At 31.5% G+C, this 16,537-nt stretch overlaps 1 protein-coding gene across 1 annotated transcript in view; it reads left to right on the top strand.

Moving 5' to 3' along the window:
* The first annotated feature begins 2,257 nt into the window (after nt 1-2,257).
* The window catches only part of LOC123692325, a 98,422-nt gene continuing 84,142 nt past the window's right edge, over nt 2,258-16,537 (top strand). The window contains exon 1 of the mRNA XM_045637063.1: nt 2,258-2,409. The gene's annotated coding sequence lies outside the window, so the exon portion shown is untranslated. The remainder of the gene's footprint in view (nt 2,410-16,537) is intronic.

The following is a 16,537-nucleotide window of genomic DNA, read 5'->3' as shown; positions in this document are numbered from 1 at the left end:
TAAATACTGAAATTAAATACAAAAAAAAAAATGCCACAAATTAATTAAATGCATTACATTCTCACAAACTTTCACGTTAAGGACTAAGGTATTAAAACATAGGTCATGTCTTTAATTATAATTATTTTATTTGATTGAAATATGGATGAGCATTTACATTTAATTTTACTTACAATTTACCTGTAGCAAAATTTGTTGCAATTTGTTTTAATTATAATTTAGCTAATATTATTATGTATTATCAGTTATTTTTCCTTCCTCTGATTTTACGCACAAAATCACAATTTATGCACACGAATATAAGTTTGACGAGCAAAATAAGTTTTTTCCCCAATTTATTTTAATTCCTTCATAAATAGCGTACACAATATAACAGGTATATTATATTGTGAATCAAATTATTAATATATTTAAGTTTTATCCCTGGGGCAACTAATCCCTACTAATATTATAAATGCGAAAGTAACTCTGTCTGTCTGTCTGTCTGTTACGCTTTCCCGCTTAAACTTCTCAACCGATTTTGATGAAATTTGGCACAGACAATCTTTAGACCCTGAGAAAGAACATAGGCTACCTTTTTTTGCGAAATATGTACCACGGGCGAAGCCGGGCGGGCCGCTAGTTAAAATATATACATATATAAAAAAAACTTAATACTCTTATCTCTCTGCCGAATTTGGAGCTGCCTAAATATAATTACAAATATATAATTTAATATTTTCCTTTATTTTTTATCAGCTTCGTCACAAAAGAGGTTGTTTATATGTAAGTGCTATGTACCAGGTTGTAAAAAGGGATGCAATAATTATGATCTACTTTTCGAAATTAATTAAAATTTAGGAAAAAAAGCCTTTTTGCTGCGAGATCTATGTCATATTTATCTAAGCTGATGTTTACTAATATAAAGCTGAAGAGCTTTTTTGTTTAAACGCGCTTATCTAATAAGCCACGGTCCGATTAGAAAAATTATTTCACTGTTAGATACCTAGTCCATTTATCTAGAAAGGCTGGTCTATTTATCAATTTAGTTAATATGACGCTATTAGTGTTTAAAAAATTACGACTGCCATGACTCTTGTTTTTTTTTAAACACTATTGAACACCGTTATAAAACGCATAAAAATTATTAGTTATGTTATTGATTGTCGAAGCGTAAAGTAAATATAAATAAAACGTAGAAAACTTGCCTTCAAACTTGTTTGAATAATGTTTGTTAACGAGTTTTCAAATTTTTGTTACATCACGTTGTCACTTGTCACTGTTAAATTGCCTACTTCTTGTTTAAATGCATATTTATTTTGCAGTAGAAGCAAAAACCAAAATCGAAATTCATGATTATTTTCGTAATAATAATTAATAAGAAATATAAAACGTTTAAATGACAAAAGTTCAACGGTATCTTTCGGTCTATTTCTCAATGAATTTGTAACGAATAAGTTTCGAACTTACATCATTGATCTAATGAATTCACTGAAAAGAGGCCGTTACAAACATGCATAGTTTAATCATGAAAAATATAAGCTTTTATAATAAAATTGTCGACACGGAATTTTGTCTTCAGCGCTACATGAAGAAAGTTCTTAATTTGTTCAGTTATTTTGATACCACATTGATGTCTTATTTAATTGGTAATTTAAACTACTTTTTACTCCATATTCTATGGTTTCTAGAGTAAAAGATTTCAATGCTTCTGTTTAATAATAACAAGGATTAAAATAAAAAGAAAGCAGATAGTAACGACCTTCGCAAAAAGATATTGAACATCGTCTGATAAGTTTATCAGTCGTGCTCTATATATAGTATTATGTAACGATATTAACGCAGGTAATTCTATTTTTGCAGATTTCTATTTTGTTTTGATTCAATTTATTAATCGTTTGATAAATTTATCAAATTAATCTTTTATTAGTTTTTAACACGACACGAACACGACAGAAACATGTGTGAAATAACACAATAGGTATGTGTTTTGGTAACTGTAAAATATGCAGTAGGTACTCAGAGTCATTAATTATTGTAAACCCTAATAGCAATGAAACTTAATTTATAAATAACTTAAATTATAGTTTGTAAAAATTTAGAATTTAGAACCATTATAACGCGTGGTAAATTGAAACCACAGCTGTTATCCATAGCCGCTGTAATTCAAAGGAAAACCGCTAAGGCTGTTATGAAAAACGCTTACGTCATACATGACACGGTGGCTGAAGAGCTTATCTTTACATTTTACATTATAATCAACCAGTTGAATTCTAGCTTTCGGAGGGAGAGCACGTGCGTCGTCGCCACGGTAACTTCGCGAGGTTTACGAGAGTTCGAATCGAAATCGCGCAATAAAAATTAAACATACACTCTCATTTGAATATATTTGCTGTGTGTTTGTGAAGTGATTCGTGCAAATATTTCAAGGTAAATATACCGGCATTTTACGATTACGAGATTGTGTACGGTTTGTAGAACATTAAAATATAATGCGAATTAAAACTTTTTACTAGCATTGTAGAGTAATTAGATTTTTAATTAAATGGATGTTTAAGTAACGCATTGTTTAATTTCTAAAAATGAAGACCAATAAATTTTTAAATAAAAATGTAGAGTCAGTGGGTCGACGAATAAATTAATTGAATTAAATTATAATAATCATCAAAGCTAAACGAGTAAAAGGTTAAATTATAAATAATAATAAAGATCTTGCATATTTTAATAAGTATTGTATCGTCTCGCAAAATAATAATCTTGGAACAATTTTTATAGTAACACAACAATTATTTTTGGGGTAAAAGAAGTTACTGATTGATTACCTAACTCCTGTATTCCAAGTCCTGTTTTTCAAGGAATGATGGCTGACCTACTAATAAAAATACATTAAAAATAAAATAAATACGTCTTTACCTCACAAAACGGTATTGAACTTTCTGGATGTTATAGTTGAAGGAATTCCAGGCACTTGAGCAAAATAAAATGAGCAAATTACAATGTACGTAAACATCTCTCGCGTCGCGCAAAACCAGTATATCCAGAAATTCAGGGACCTTTGCGAACTTCGGACTTTGAAGGTCCAAACCTTTATCAAGTACATTTTTCTCTTTTAAATGTAAAGGTAGAGATAGACATAAAATATAGAAAAAATATACAATTTGTAAAACTTAACTCATTAACCATTGATTAAATACAATGAAATTACTTTCTTTATTCTTCAAGAATATAGTAAGTCAATTTACTCTATGTCTTTTCTTTTATTATAAGAACTGTTGGACTAATTTGACTCTTTATAACAAACTCGATCTTAGTTTATAAAAATAGCTAGATTTGCAAAAATGTTATCTAGATAGAAGATTGTATTAATAAAACAAGCAAAAGTGTAAATTAATATTAATTCTGTCTGTTTCGCAACTTTAAATACTTCCGAATTTTTTTTTCACTGTAGAGTCGAGAAATTTTATGTACTTATTCTACTACTTCCGAAATCTCACAACTTTTCGATTGGTCTTTAAATTATATTAAGATGTATAAAAATATTTATCTTATTGCTATATGAACTCGTTAAACGAATTACAATGTATTATACGTATTATAAAAGAATGAATGAAGAATGCAATTAAAATAAACAATAAAAGACCAACTTTACGATCATAATATAATCATGTTTGTTTCTAAGAATCGGCATTCTAATGGTAAGTTATTTGAGAACCGCCCATAACTCTCGATGGTTGCTTTGGTTTCCGTTCAAATTAAACCTTTGTTTTCTTAATTAATTTCTTTCTACGAAAACAGACAGAGGTATTTCATGATTATAATTTACATAACAGAAGAGAATAAGGTATGCGAAAAGCTGATAGATTTACTTCTTAATTTATTTTCGAACTAAGTCCTATCTCCGCCCGGACTCACGCAGGATTTTTACTAATAATGTAAGCTACATCTCAGAAAAATCATTTAAATCAGTCTAGTACTACTTGAACCTACAAGCAAACAAATTAAAAAAAAAACTTCTCTCTTTATAATATTAGGGTAGATGATTTTATTAGTTGTCACCATCAGATCAGAAAACCAGAAAATCAGATTAACAGCTTCAGTTGTATAGTGTCATACACGAAATATCAAATAGATTCTGAATTGTATTGTAATTAAAAGAAATATAGAGAGAGAGTTCTGACTCTCTCTCTATATTTCTTTTCTCTCCTCATTCTCTATGAAACATTCTGTATTCTGAATGTTTCATAGAGAATGAGGGAAGAATCTTCTTCGGAACGTCGATAAAAATATCTGTGAATGCTCTAGCAGTCTGGAGTGACTAGAAAATTTACTGGAATTTTTTTTTTAAATAACATCTATCTGGGTATAATGTAGGAAAAGTATATTTAAATATTCATGAATTTATACGAGAACAAAAATAATAATCTAACAGAGGTCACAACCTTTTATTTATATATAAATAGATTCGTATATTAAATATTCATCCATTTTATACGGATTGAATTAATTATGTTAATAGTTTATTTTAATTATTGTCATTCATATAATCGTGTCTGGATGTTTTAAATAATATAAAGATTTTGTCAATTTATGTATATTTGTATGTTATATATATCTCCTATAGTAAGGAAAACTCAGCCCTCAAAAGTTCATTCAGTTGATGGTACCTGAAAGAAATCATAACAGCGAAGAATTATTATTAAGAACAATTCTAAAGTTTTTAAAAGATTATTTTTGAGTAATTCAATATTATTCCAAAATATAACCCATAATCATTTCTTGTAAAAATTGTTATTTTACAGTTTTTTGGTACAACTCATTCATCTATGCTTATTGAATATTTCCAACCGCTCCCACAATCAGATACAATTGTGCAAGTACGTAGTATTATACGATAGAAATTACAGTTCCTTGTACGGATAGAATATAAATCTGTTAGTCTGTTCAACTGTACACCGTTATGTATTTCACAAACGAAACGTAGGCGTGTAACAAAACGCCAAGCAAAATATGACATCCGATAGAAATGTTTTTCGCGATTCAATTGTGTTGTGACTGACAATGATTTATTCGGTTACAACTATGATATATTAGTGTATAATTCACTCAATAACATCTTTTTAACGGTAGATGATGTCAGCAGTTTTTAAATAGGCTAAATTAGTTTTAATGGCGATTTGTTTTAAGTAGGTGCTGACCTATTTTAACGTAACAATCTCTACTTATTAAATTTAACGTGCTAGTGACAAGGTAATTTAAATCGGTATTTATCTCGGCAAAGTAATTTTTCATAAGAACTGCGGTGACTTACGATGGTACTAAAATAAATGAATGTGTACTTTTATTTCAACGAAGGTTCAGATAAAAAAAAGCTTCACAAAGATCGTTATATTCAGAAGTACCTATATTATGTAGATATTTATTAATTCAGCCTTGACATAACATAGAATATATTTCTATATTATTTACTATTTATATTTATAATAAGGTAATAAAAAGAATAAATCTATAAATAAGCTATTGTAATCGTCAAACTTTATAAATTTTTGCATATTTCGCAAGGTCAAACTAATCAGGCTATTCTTGAACATGTCCACATCAATATAAAAAAATGTTCATAAATTATCTACATTTATAGCGTTGAACCAATAAATTAAATATTTATATAATCTCATTTGACTAGGAATTGATGCATTTTTAATTTAAAATGTTCTAGAATTTCGTTTCGACGCGGTTCAGAAATCTCATGCTTTCCCATTTCAAACTCCATTGGTTCGTGAAATGACCAAAATAAAAGTCGATCAAGTGCGAGTCGGACTTGTGACACTAGAGTTCCGTACAAGCTAAAGAGTAAGTGTAAAAACTTGTTCCCATCGCTAATTTACTACCGTCGATTTTTTATTATTTTTTGCTATAGCGACAACAGAAAGACCATCTCTGAAAATTTCAACTATCTATCTTTGTATCACGGTTCATAAGATAACAGCCTGGTGACAGACGGACGGCCAGACAGCAAAGTCCGAATCCCGTTTTACTTTTCGGGTACGGAACCCCAAAAAACGGTCAATTAGATTGAACAGAGCTGTCGCAGTAATTGATTTATGGCATTGATTTATTTCACATTTACGAAGCTGACAGTGAGACTTAAATGTCGGATATTGTGGGAATGTGTTCGGGGAACAGCGGAATGAACTAGTTTTTGCTTTTCAAAATTGTGGAAGAATTTGAATTCTATGCTAAATATTTTATTTAGTTTTTTCTGTATTGTTTTTGAGGATGCGAATTATTTTTTGGAACAAGGATGTAATGGAAATGATTAGAGCTTTAGCGATAATGTGCGATTTATTTATCAAAACCATTTGTATTTATTTTATGTTAGTAGGTGAGACCTTGTTTCGACAAATGCCTAAAATTAGCTAGCACTTTAAATTATATACCTTAAATACAAACATGCACACATTCTTGCATACAACTCGTGAAATTATTTTAGGCAGGGATTTGTATGTCGCATTATAATAAAATGGTCCTAATAGTGACACACAAATCCATACTTATATTATAAATGCGAAAGTAACTCTGTCTGTCTGTCTGTTACTCAATCACGCCTAAACTACTGAACCAATTTGCATGAAATTTGGTATGGAGATATTTTGATACCCGAGAAAGGACATAGGCTACCTTTTATTGCGAAATATGTACCACGGGCGAAGCCGGGGCGGACCGCTAGTACTATATATATATATATAGTCACGATACTTGAACAGTCCACTATTTAAAGAGAAGGAAAAATAAGCTAAATAGAACCAAACAAAAACTTTAATATATATCAAAGACGACGTGATCTCCACAACACGTCACCCCAGCGCATGCGCATCTGACAGATGTTCGTTTTTTCTATCACCTCGTAAATCTCGTTCATTGATCATCGTGATTGTGGCTTTGTGAATGGATACCACGTGCGCACAGATATGGACTTTCGATCTGGGGCTCTGGACGTGGTTTACTTCTTATAATTTAATAAAATAACTACTTTAGGTTTACTTTTTATATTATGTAGTTGGCTCGTAACTACTCTTACTTGATGGTGTTCGGTTTAGTTGTTGATATTGGGATTAATTTTACATTTGATTCTTAAATATTCATAAATACAATTGAATTTGTAATAATTTGTAATCATGCCAATTGTTTAATGTATCTAGTAGTTAAAAATCACAGGATTTGTATAGATTTATGTGTGAAAACTCCGATCCACTTAACAAATTTTACACTGACGTAAAATTTGCGCAACTAGTTTTTATAAAGCTTTTAGTTTTATTGGTGGTTTAACTGGCTTATTTAATTAGCATTCTAAAATAAAAAGCATATTATATTATGTAGTACATAGTAACATCTATCACACATCTATCTTCGATGTTATGTTTCGTATTTACAATTTGACAACCCAACTTAATCATAAGTAATACATCCTTTGACGTATTTTGTATGTATTTTATGCCCGTGAAGGTATTATTAGGTATCTATATTCATAGTTTAATTTAATCCAGCGCTCCAAACACCTTTTACTGTTGGTATCCAGTTACTAGTATATTAAATCCGGCCCTGTAAACACACATGAATACATTCCGTGTGATATTGTTAATGACACAAAATATCACTTTTCGACACTTTTGTCACCGACATCCGCTGTGGCCCTTTTCTACCCTGATATATGATATAACAGTTTATCAAGACCAAAATTGGACGCACATGTTTGTCGAATAAATTTTGTGGGCGACGATGTGTTTACATGTTATTGTAACCAACGTGGCCTTTGTAGTTGCCGAAGAATTACTGAAAATATTTAGACGAGAATGTTTACATAGTGTAATAGCTGAGGTACTCGGTATTGGTTGCGAGTCAAATAGTTTCTTTCAATGTCTTCGTATGATACTTTGTCTCTGGAGTTATGATATATTAATTATAATAAGTGATTGTGAAAAAAATTGGAACAACACATTATTCGACCTTATACAATTGCAATTTTTACTGCCCTTTAAAATCTAGGTTTAAATAAATAGACTCGACTGTAAACTAACACAAAATGTTTATTTCATTTCATAATTTGACAAGGAGTTATTAAAACCGAGTACATCTAACTTTACTTACCCTAACCAGTTTAACTCAAGTATACCCCAATCGATGTATGCATTCATAATTGCAAAATGGGTCAGCCAATTACGTCTCTGGGATCTCACAGTGCGATCTGTAAATCAATTGCTGGCGTCTACGGAGTAATTCTCTTAACACCACCTATGTGCAGGCCAATTAGCTATATGCACATACAACAGATACAATCCAATTTGAACCTTAACTTCACATGATAAAGCTCAAATTATTAGGTCATATTGGTTAAGGATGTGGACAATACGATCTGATCTCTATAATACTGCACTGTGATAAAGTCCAAAGAAAAGGCGTCGGTGCAGAACAATAAGAGTTTGTTTGAAAATAATAAAATGAAAATACCCTTCATTGGTTTATTGATACTCGTACGGCCTTTGAACTTTTGAAACAATGTCTCCGGAGACGCTACAAGTGGTATGTTGAAAGGAATTTACGCTCTGTGTGGCTTCAATAGCTCTTCCACGAATTGGCCTTAATATAAAGTGCTTATAAGAGTTTCAATTTGCCCGAAAACATCAACAATATTTGAAACGATAAGAATATTAATTGATAGTAAGGATTTGTTTTAAATTATTACAATTTTGCAAATCCATCAATCAATTCGGCTATCTAATGTGGAAACAGCCGCATAAACTGCACAAAGCTTTAAAAAAACCGCACAGACAAAACACACAAGCTATGTAAATTGTGACCGAAAGGAAATAAAAGCCAGGATGTAATCTGTGACCGCATACCTCAGATTTCGGTCAACTTACCTCCATAAATAGCGAGTTTAAGACCACAGAACAATACCGACTGGCTGGTCACGACTTCCCATTGTTATTTGGCAATAAAACTTCAAAGGACACGTATGTTTCTTCTGTGCTTCTTTTTGGGACTCTGGGTTCGACGTTTTAGCTGAATTCTTGACCTATAACTTAAGTTTTAAAGGATTTGCATGTTCTAACCTAATAAATAGTTATAGATAGCAGATACAATTGGTCAGAAAAAAAAACATTTAGCTTATGGTAATGTCGGAAAATTTATATTTTAGGGAATCTCAAAGATTTGTGAAAACAATAAAAAACAGCGCTGTTTATAAATGATAGTTGATATTAAGTCAATAACACATAATTTAACGTTAAGAATTGGTAAACATCTTCTACACAATATCACTGATCTTGAGCAAAATAAAACAGACGGAAAGCGATATCAATTTCATCGCAAACATATTGTAGCCACGTCAACACGTGTTTACATATAAATTCACAATGTGGATTGTGTTCACAGGTGTACACAGCTTCGCTATCTGCAGTTTTATATCGCGGATTCGAAAGAGTTATATTGCCTTCTTGATATGATATGGTATATGAAGATGTAATATCTACGTTAACGTTTTAATGTTTATCTTAAAATTACTTGGATATATTTATTGTCGCTATAGGCCAACTGTTTAAATATTGGTCTGCAAGTCGCTGTTTAATTTTTTAGTACTTGTGTATTCCATTGATACATAGATTAAAGATAGGTCAAATTATGTGCCTTTTTAACATCGTAACAAAGTAGTGGGCTGGAAATATTTAAGATCAAAGGCAAAAATAACGCTACCTTTATACCAAATTAAATAGCTTTTAAAAATTTGAATGCCAATGGATAACAAGTGATAACTGCGTTAAAAACAACCGACTTCAAACTTGCACTTGCAAAATTTACAAATACCTACAGACAAAAATGCTCATAAAATAAAAACTACTGGGCTTATCCGAATAAAATTTTTATGGGACCAATTCGACACCATCCCGCATCGAACAAAAAAAGAATCACGTAAATCGGTTCAGAAACCTCGGAGTAATCGGTGTACATACATAAAAAAAAAAAAAGTATACCGGCCGAATTGATAACCTCCTCCTTTTTTTTTGAAGTCGGTTAATGATAACCTCCTCCTTTTTTTTGAAGTCGGTTAAAAATATAAATGAAGATGATATTATACATACTTAAAGCAATTACTAGTAACTATAGACTCTATTTGAACTCAAATACATTTGCCTAATCTTATTAAAGTTACAAAGGATCCAAAATACGAAAATAAATAAACCACTTTTCCCGTTTCCATGAATTAAGAAATTCCCTTTAAAGACGTCGTTAGCGGTTAGACCACATCTGGTTTACGGGCAGAATTAAACTTTTGATCTTGTCGGTCTCTTCACTTTATTGACGTGTTTCGTGTCAACCTGAAAATAAACAGACATGAGAGTTATAAAAACGACATCAAACCAATATAAATGTATAGCCTTATAAGTAGATAATAGTTATCTTTCTCCAGCCTATTTCCAGCATTACTTATGTATGTATTTTTTTTTAAATAACATTGTTTATACATATAATTTTCTAGATTTTATGCATATTCCTTAACAATCAATTCATGCTCTATGCTTTCTGAATGTATTAAAATTCTGTAATTTACATGCACAGTGCACATTCTGGGATTTTTTAGTCACGTATTATAATTAATATATCGCATACACTGTGATTACATTACAAATCTATTAACATAAATTAAAAGGGTTTAACCTTTAATAAACCCCGTTTTAAATCCGTTAAATCCGCCGTTTTAAAGCTTATTTCATACGAAATAATGTCACGGTGAAGATGAGGTCAAGACTATGCAGTATGCACACATAGTTGACACGGGAAACGGAAACTGGCCGGATTATCTTAAATGCTCACCTTAATCGTCACACGTTAATATGCATTTCATATTATGAATTGATTATATTATCAATGTTTATAACCAAAATGTGGTATTTATCTTAATTTGTATCGTCAATAATCATAGACCTATTTTAAGAGAGAAAATAAGGTTAAATTCAATATTTATATACAATGCTGCGATAAAAATTGAGTTTAATTAAAATGAGGATGAAATGCTATTTTTCCGACGAGTTCGACTAACGCCCACGCGACTAAGCCGCCGGTACCAGCGTTCACACCATCGTTTTTCTTTTTGTCATTGCGTACTAAGACCCCTGTAGAACCGCCATCCTTCCGATTAGGGCCCTTCTGGCCTCCTCCACTCAAGCGACAGCCCAAGCCGAGGTTCGAGATCCCCGTCAAGGGGGGACGCCCTTGTGCATGTCGCTACCAGGGTGAACCTTCAGTTCACCCCCGCGTCCGCGTTAAAATGTAAAAGCCCTTCTGGCTAACATTGAGAAACACCTTCCAAAAAAAAACCAAAAAAAAAACCGCCATCCTGTTAAAAATGACTCGAAATTTTGTGTCAGTATCTCCCGGTCTACTAGTTTCACTTTTACATATAGATTCAGTAATTTATTCAATAAAAATTTGATAATCAACACTTAATAAACGGCATTTACTTAAATTACATAAAAAACATTTCTCTATAATTATTAATAACAAAATATTACCATTGAGAAACCATATTCATAAAACACACCGAAATTAAAACCGTCTGGTATAAAATTCGCTCCAGTACCAATCTTTAAATAACTCTCATTGAACATTACAGTCACCTGACTCCCAAGTATGCAGACGATTTGTAAAGACCGTTGTACGCGTACTGATTTCAAGTTTTGACCTAATTTACATTAAGCCAACGTTTTAAAGATCATGAACATTCTGGCATAATATAATAAAGTTCCTTTTTTAATGCTTGAGTGAAAATTTCTTTAGTAATTTATTTTTCCATTTGTCTACGAATTTTATAAAGAGTTTTTATTTTTATAAAGTTTATGAATTTGTGAGTTTATAACGTTATGGGTAATTTCTGGATCTACTTAACCGATTGTAACAAATCTTCTACCAATAAAAGCCAGGTTATCTGTTAGTGCCATAGACTATATTTTATGTTTAAAAATAGTAGAGATCTACACAAAGCATAGAGCATTAAAGTTAGTTTAATGCCACAAAGGCTCTACGAATTATTTGAGTAAAAATATCTAGTATAAGGAACCATATTTCCAATACTATCTTAGCCTTCTATTTGTATCGGCTGATATCTCACTAATCCGATAGCAACGTCGTAAAATAGATCATATCTATAGGCCATTGTTACTGGCATTTTTATGTTTCGCGGCTCCTGTTTCAAGACAACACGATAAGGATGGAATTTGATTTCCTAGAAAATGTTTTGCATATCTCTTCCAGGTTTGTTTATAGTTCTAACTAATACCTGGTTTATGAAGGATGTGGTACTTTAAACTTACAAAAAGTTGAACCAAATTTTTTAAAACAGCCCTGAGTTTTTGTGTTTACAGCTTTTTGACGAAAATTGCCTTAGAAACTGTTTGTAGAGTCTTAGGAAAAATTATTCTTACGTTGTTAATTGTAATTTTATCTTATCATTTATCAAGTATTCTAGGATTTGAGTATCATGTGAAGAATACTATTTCTTATCTCGAGGCTATAATACATATATCCTTGTTTCGGCGTCATAATAACTATGTCTCATTTTATTAGACATTACGTCACAAATTTGAAAATTGGTGAAAATTGTACACTTTACACTATTTATATGAATTTATTACATATTTATTTTAAATTAAAATCATTATTTTGTCATTAGAATACAATTTTTTCGATACTATCCACCAACATGAACTTTCTCGCTATGCTTTCTAAAGGTACATCAGTAACGTCACAATGATTAGCTTCGAATTCCAAATTATAACCGCTGCCATCTTATCAATACTACAATGCTACCGTAACATTTTTATTTAACTGCAAGCCAACTGAGTTAACAAGACTAACCTCGAAACAAAAGAGTTCTAGCCAACAGTAAAACGGTTGATTATAGCGTAATGCATTACGAATTACTGCTCAATGTTCACATAATGTCAATACATAATGTGTTTAAAGAAAACTAACGATTTTTAAAACCGTTGGCGTTTCTAAGAAGTCGCTTCCACGTTTTTTGGAACGTGTAGAATGATAATAAGTTATGTTTGTATGTACGCTACAAGCGGAGAGTTGAAAATTACATGAATACAAAAATTGTTCAATTCTAATGCTATTTTGCACAGGAAAAGTTATTAATGTTCGTATCCAATCGTAGTTTTTAACATTAACGTATAAGAATGATACTATGTTAAATGTTATACTATTTATATTGTGTGAGCGGACCATGTGCGATGTGCAGGCAACATTTCAGTTATAACTTTCATGCCATTAGAACTTTCTACGTCAAATAGGATAGTAACCACTATCACGCGAACGGAGCAAAGAGCTAAAAGTTGCGTGTAAATAATAGTTTAAAATATATTTCCATTTCAAAACAGTTGTCGGAACAACCCAAAAAGATACTTTGTCAAATACGGACATATTCTTTAATCCGTTAATTAAAGAAATACCACACAATATGATTAAGTAAATAGCTTGGTCATAGCTTGGCCATTATGATAGCGGCCGTGAAATTCGCGATCGCCTACGCATCTTTTGTTCCAAGCCCACGCATGCGCCAGGCTGAATACATCACGTTGACATAATAAATATCTTTTTACACGTTTGAAGGATTTTATTAGATTCATGCGAAGGTCGATAGAAAAATCAATAAATAATATGCGGCTTTGTTCACAAATATGTTTGTTTAATTGATCACGTATGCGGTATGGCTGAAGGTAAGGCAGGTTGATAATTGAATATTGAGAAGCAATAAATTTTATTTATACTTTTAAATAAGTTCGTATTCTGAAACCAGCATGTTGATACAGTTTTGCAATTGAACATTATTCCATTATCATTAAAAAATCTTCAAAACACGACTAACTGTAAATACTGTAATATAGCTTATAATAAAATCTCGTATTTACTCAGTTGATATACAGAAATAATATTTATTCAAGCTCCCAATACTGATAAAAACTGTAGCGCTAAAGCCACAGATACGGCCTTAGCCTTTCCATATATGTATTAAAAAAAACAGCCAAGTGTGAATCGGACTAGCGCACGAAGGTTTCCGTACTATCATCTATAATCCATACTAATATTATAAATGCGAAAGTAACTCTGTCTGTCTGTCTGTTACTCAATCACGCCCAAACTACCTACTGAAGCAATTTGCATGAAATTTGGTATGGAGATATTTTGATACCCGAGAAAGGACATAGGCTACCTTTTATTGCGAAATATGTACCACGGGCGAAGCCGGGGCGGACCACTAGTAGAAAATATATAGCAGCAACGAAAATACATCATTTCTGAAAATGTCAGCTTTCTAGTTATCACGGTTTATGAAACAGCCTGGAAACAGACAGACAGACAGCAGAGGCTTAGTAATAAGGTCCCGTTTTAACCCTTTGGGTACAGAACCCTAAAAAACATCGACAACAAATCATAATAACCTCAAGTTGTTTATGACTGTCCCTGATCGTGACGATCTCCAAACATTTACAGATCATTAGCAATTCTCGCGTTCATTATTCTGTTTCGTGTTAAATCGTAATTTGATTGTGCAAATGTGAAAAATAGTACCTATCCGAGCGTTATTTTTAACATCTGTCATCGTCACTTATGTCACATGCTTACATCATCAATGCATTAATTAATGATTTACTTGTTTCCAAAAAAACCTCGAATTGTTAATTTGACAAGTCGTATAATTATAGCACAGGCGCCATTTTGACCATGGCCTCTGGTACGTGACCAAAATAACACGGTGTTCAGGATGAACTCTTAATTTATTATTCCGATTTTTCGTATAATTTAAGTTGCGAGATCTTGATAAGATTAGGGCAAACACAGTTAGCGATAAATATTGTTTTTGTTAATTTTTCTTTTAATCTTTTTTATGCTTGACGAGATAAAGTAAAATGGTTGCCTTGATGATAAATGATAGTTGTCATTATATTATGCTGTAGAGAAATTTATTTAATTTATTCTTTAAAACAAAACGTGAAAAATACCCAAAAAAGAGAAGATGTGCATTTGTTTTTCATTAGCCAACACATATTTAGCGATATATAATATACGGTGTGTTTACTTGTTTGCAAAAAAGAAGAACATTAAATCTTGCAAATATTCTGAAAACGTTGAATACTTATTAAATCCAAAAAACAAAGTTCTAGAAATATTGATAGGTATATCCTGACCACGTCCATGAAATAGTAATCACCGTATTATTATTATATTAAAGAGATTATCGTAAATTATTGAGAGCGTAAATTACTCCTGACCTGCATATAAATACACTATATTCAACGATATTTCCATGAACATATAACTCACAAACATGTAATGGTAGTTTTGCGGTATAGTTTCATAATTCAGACAAGTGACTATTTTGGCCGTGACCGATCTACAAGCGTGACTCCGACGTTTGTACTGTAAATAGCCTTTAAACACGAGTTTATTTTAATAAATTATAATGTGTTTTATGGCAACTGCCGCTAATTGGTGACCTAATAGATGATTTTATCAGTTCGTCATCTTACTTCTCTTTATGTATGGATTAAAGTTGTCTGAGTTCCTAAACTTTTGACATGCCAAAAATTATCATCGATGTAATGAACGATGGTCGTAAAAACGAAGTATTAAGTTTGTTATTTTAAGGGCCGATTTTTCAATGCTTGGATAAAACTTATCCGTCCAATAAAGTATTACACGTAACATTTTAAAATGTCAACTGTAAACTGTCAAATATACAATACATTTTTGAAATGGTAGTTTAATACGTTATTCGATGAACCAACGATTTAAAAATCAGCCCTAAATTAAATTTGTTAAAATGGTTCAAACTCAAACTCAAACTCAAACATTTATTTATTCAATTAAACTTCTTTTAGAAGCACTTTTGAAACGTCATTACATATTTTAACATTTACCACCGATTCGGAAAGCAGTATCTACGGAGAAAAATCGTTCGTTCGTTTAGCGTTTAGTTCGTTTAGCTGTTTAACATTTTAATTGTGTTTAAATACCTGGACTGTTTTAGTTCTAACATTTCGATCTAATATATTGAACTCGAAGCTTACTCGAATCTTCCACTAAGCTTCGAGCGTCGGTAGTTAGAATACCTGTAATCTAGGATTTAATATTTTCTTGTAGATAGATATAGGATGTGGTCATTCATGTGACTACTAGGTTTATACCGTGACATACATATGTTTGATGAGGAATTAATTATAGTTAAGATTTATTCGTTCCATATATGGGTATAATTGAATTGCAATGCTCAATGCTTATCCTTGTGGAAAACATCGCTTTAATTCATGAGCTCAGGTTTTATCGCCATTAATCTATACCTGTAATAGTCCAGTAGAATACTGATATTGTAAAAGAACCTATAGGTAGGTGCGTCATATGTTATGAGCAATAGAACCCTATACATTTATATAAAGTTTTTTTTGCAGTTTTCATCGCTATAGACTAAATCAAGGATTTTTCATGTACCACCACTATGGATCAG

The sequence above is a fragment of the Colias croceus genome, chromosome 6 (assembly GCF_905220415.1).
Source record: "Colias croceus chromosome 6, ilColCroc2.1".
NCBI classification, from domain to species: domain Eukaryota; kingdom Metazoa; phylum Arthropoda; class Insecta; order Lepidoptera; family Pieridae; genus Colias; species Colias croceus.
The sequence above is the reverse complement of the archived record's forward strand: the minus strand, read 5'-3'. Positions and strand labels throughout refer to the sequence as shown.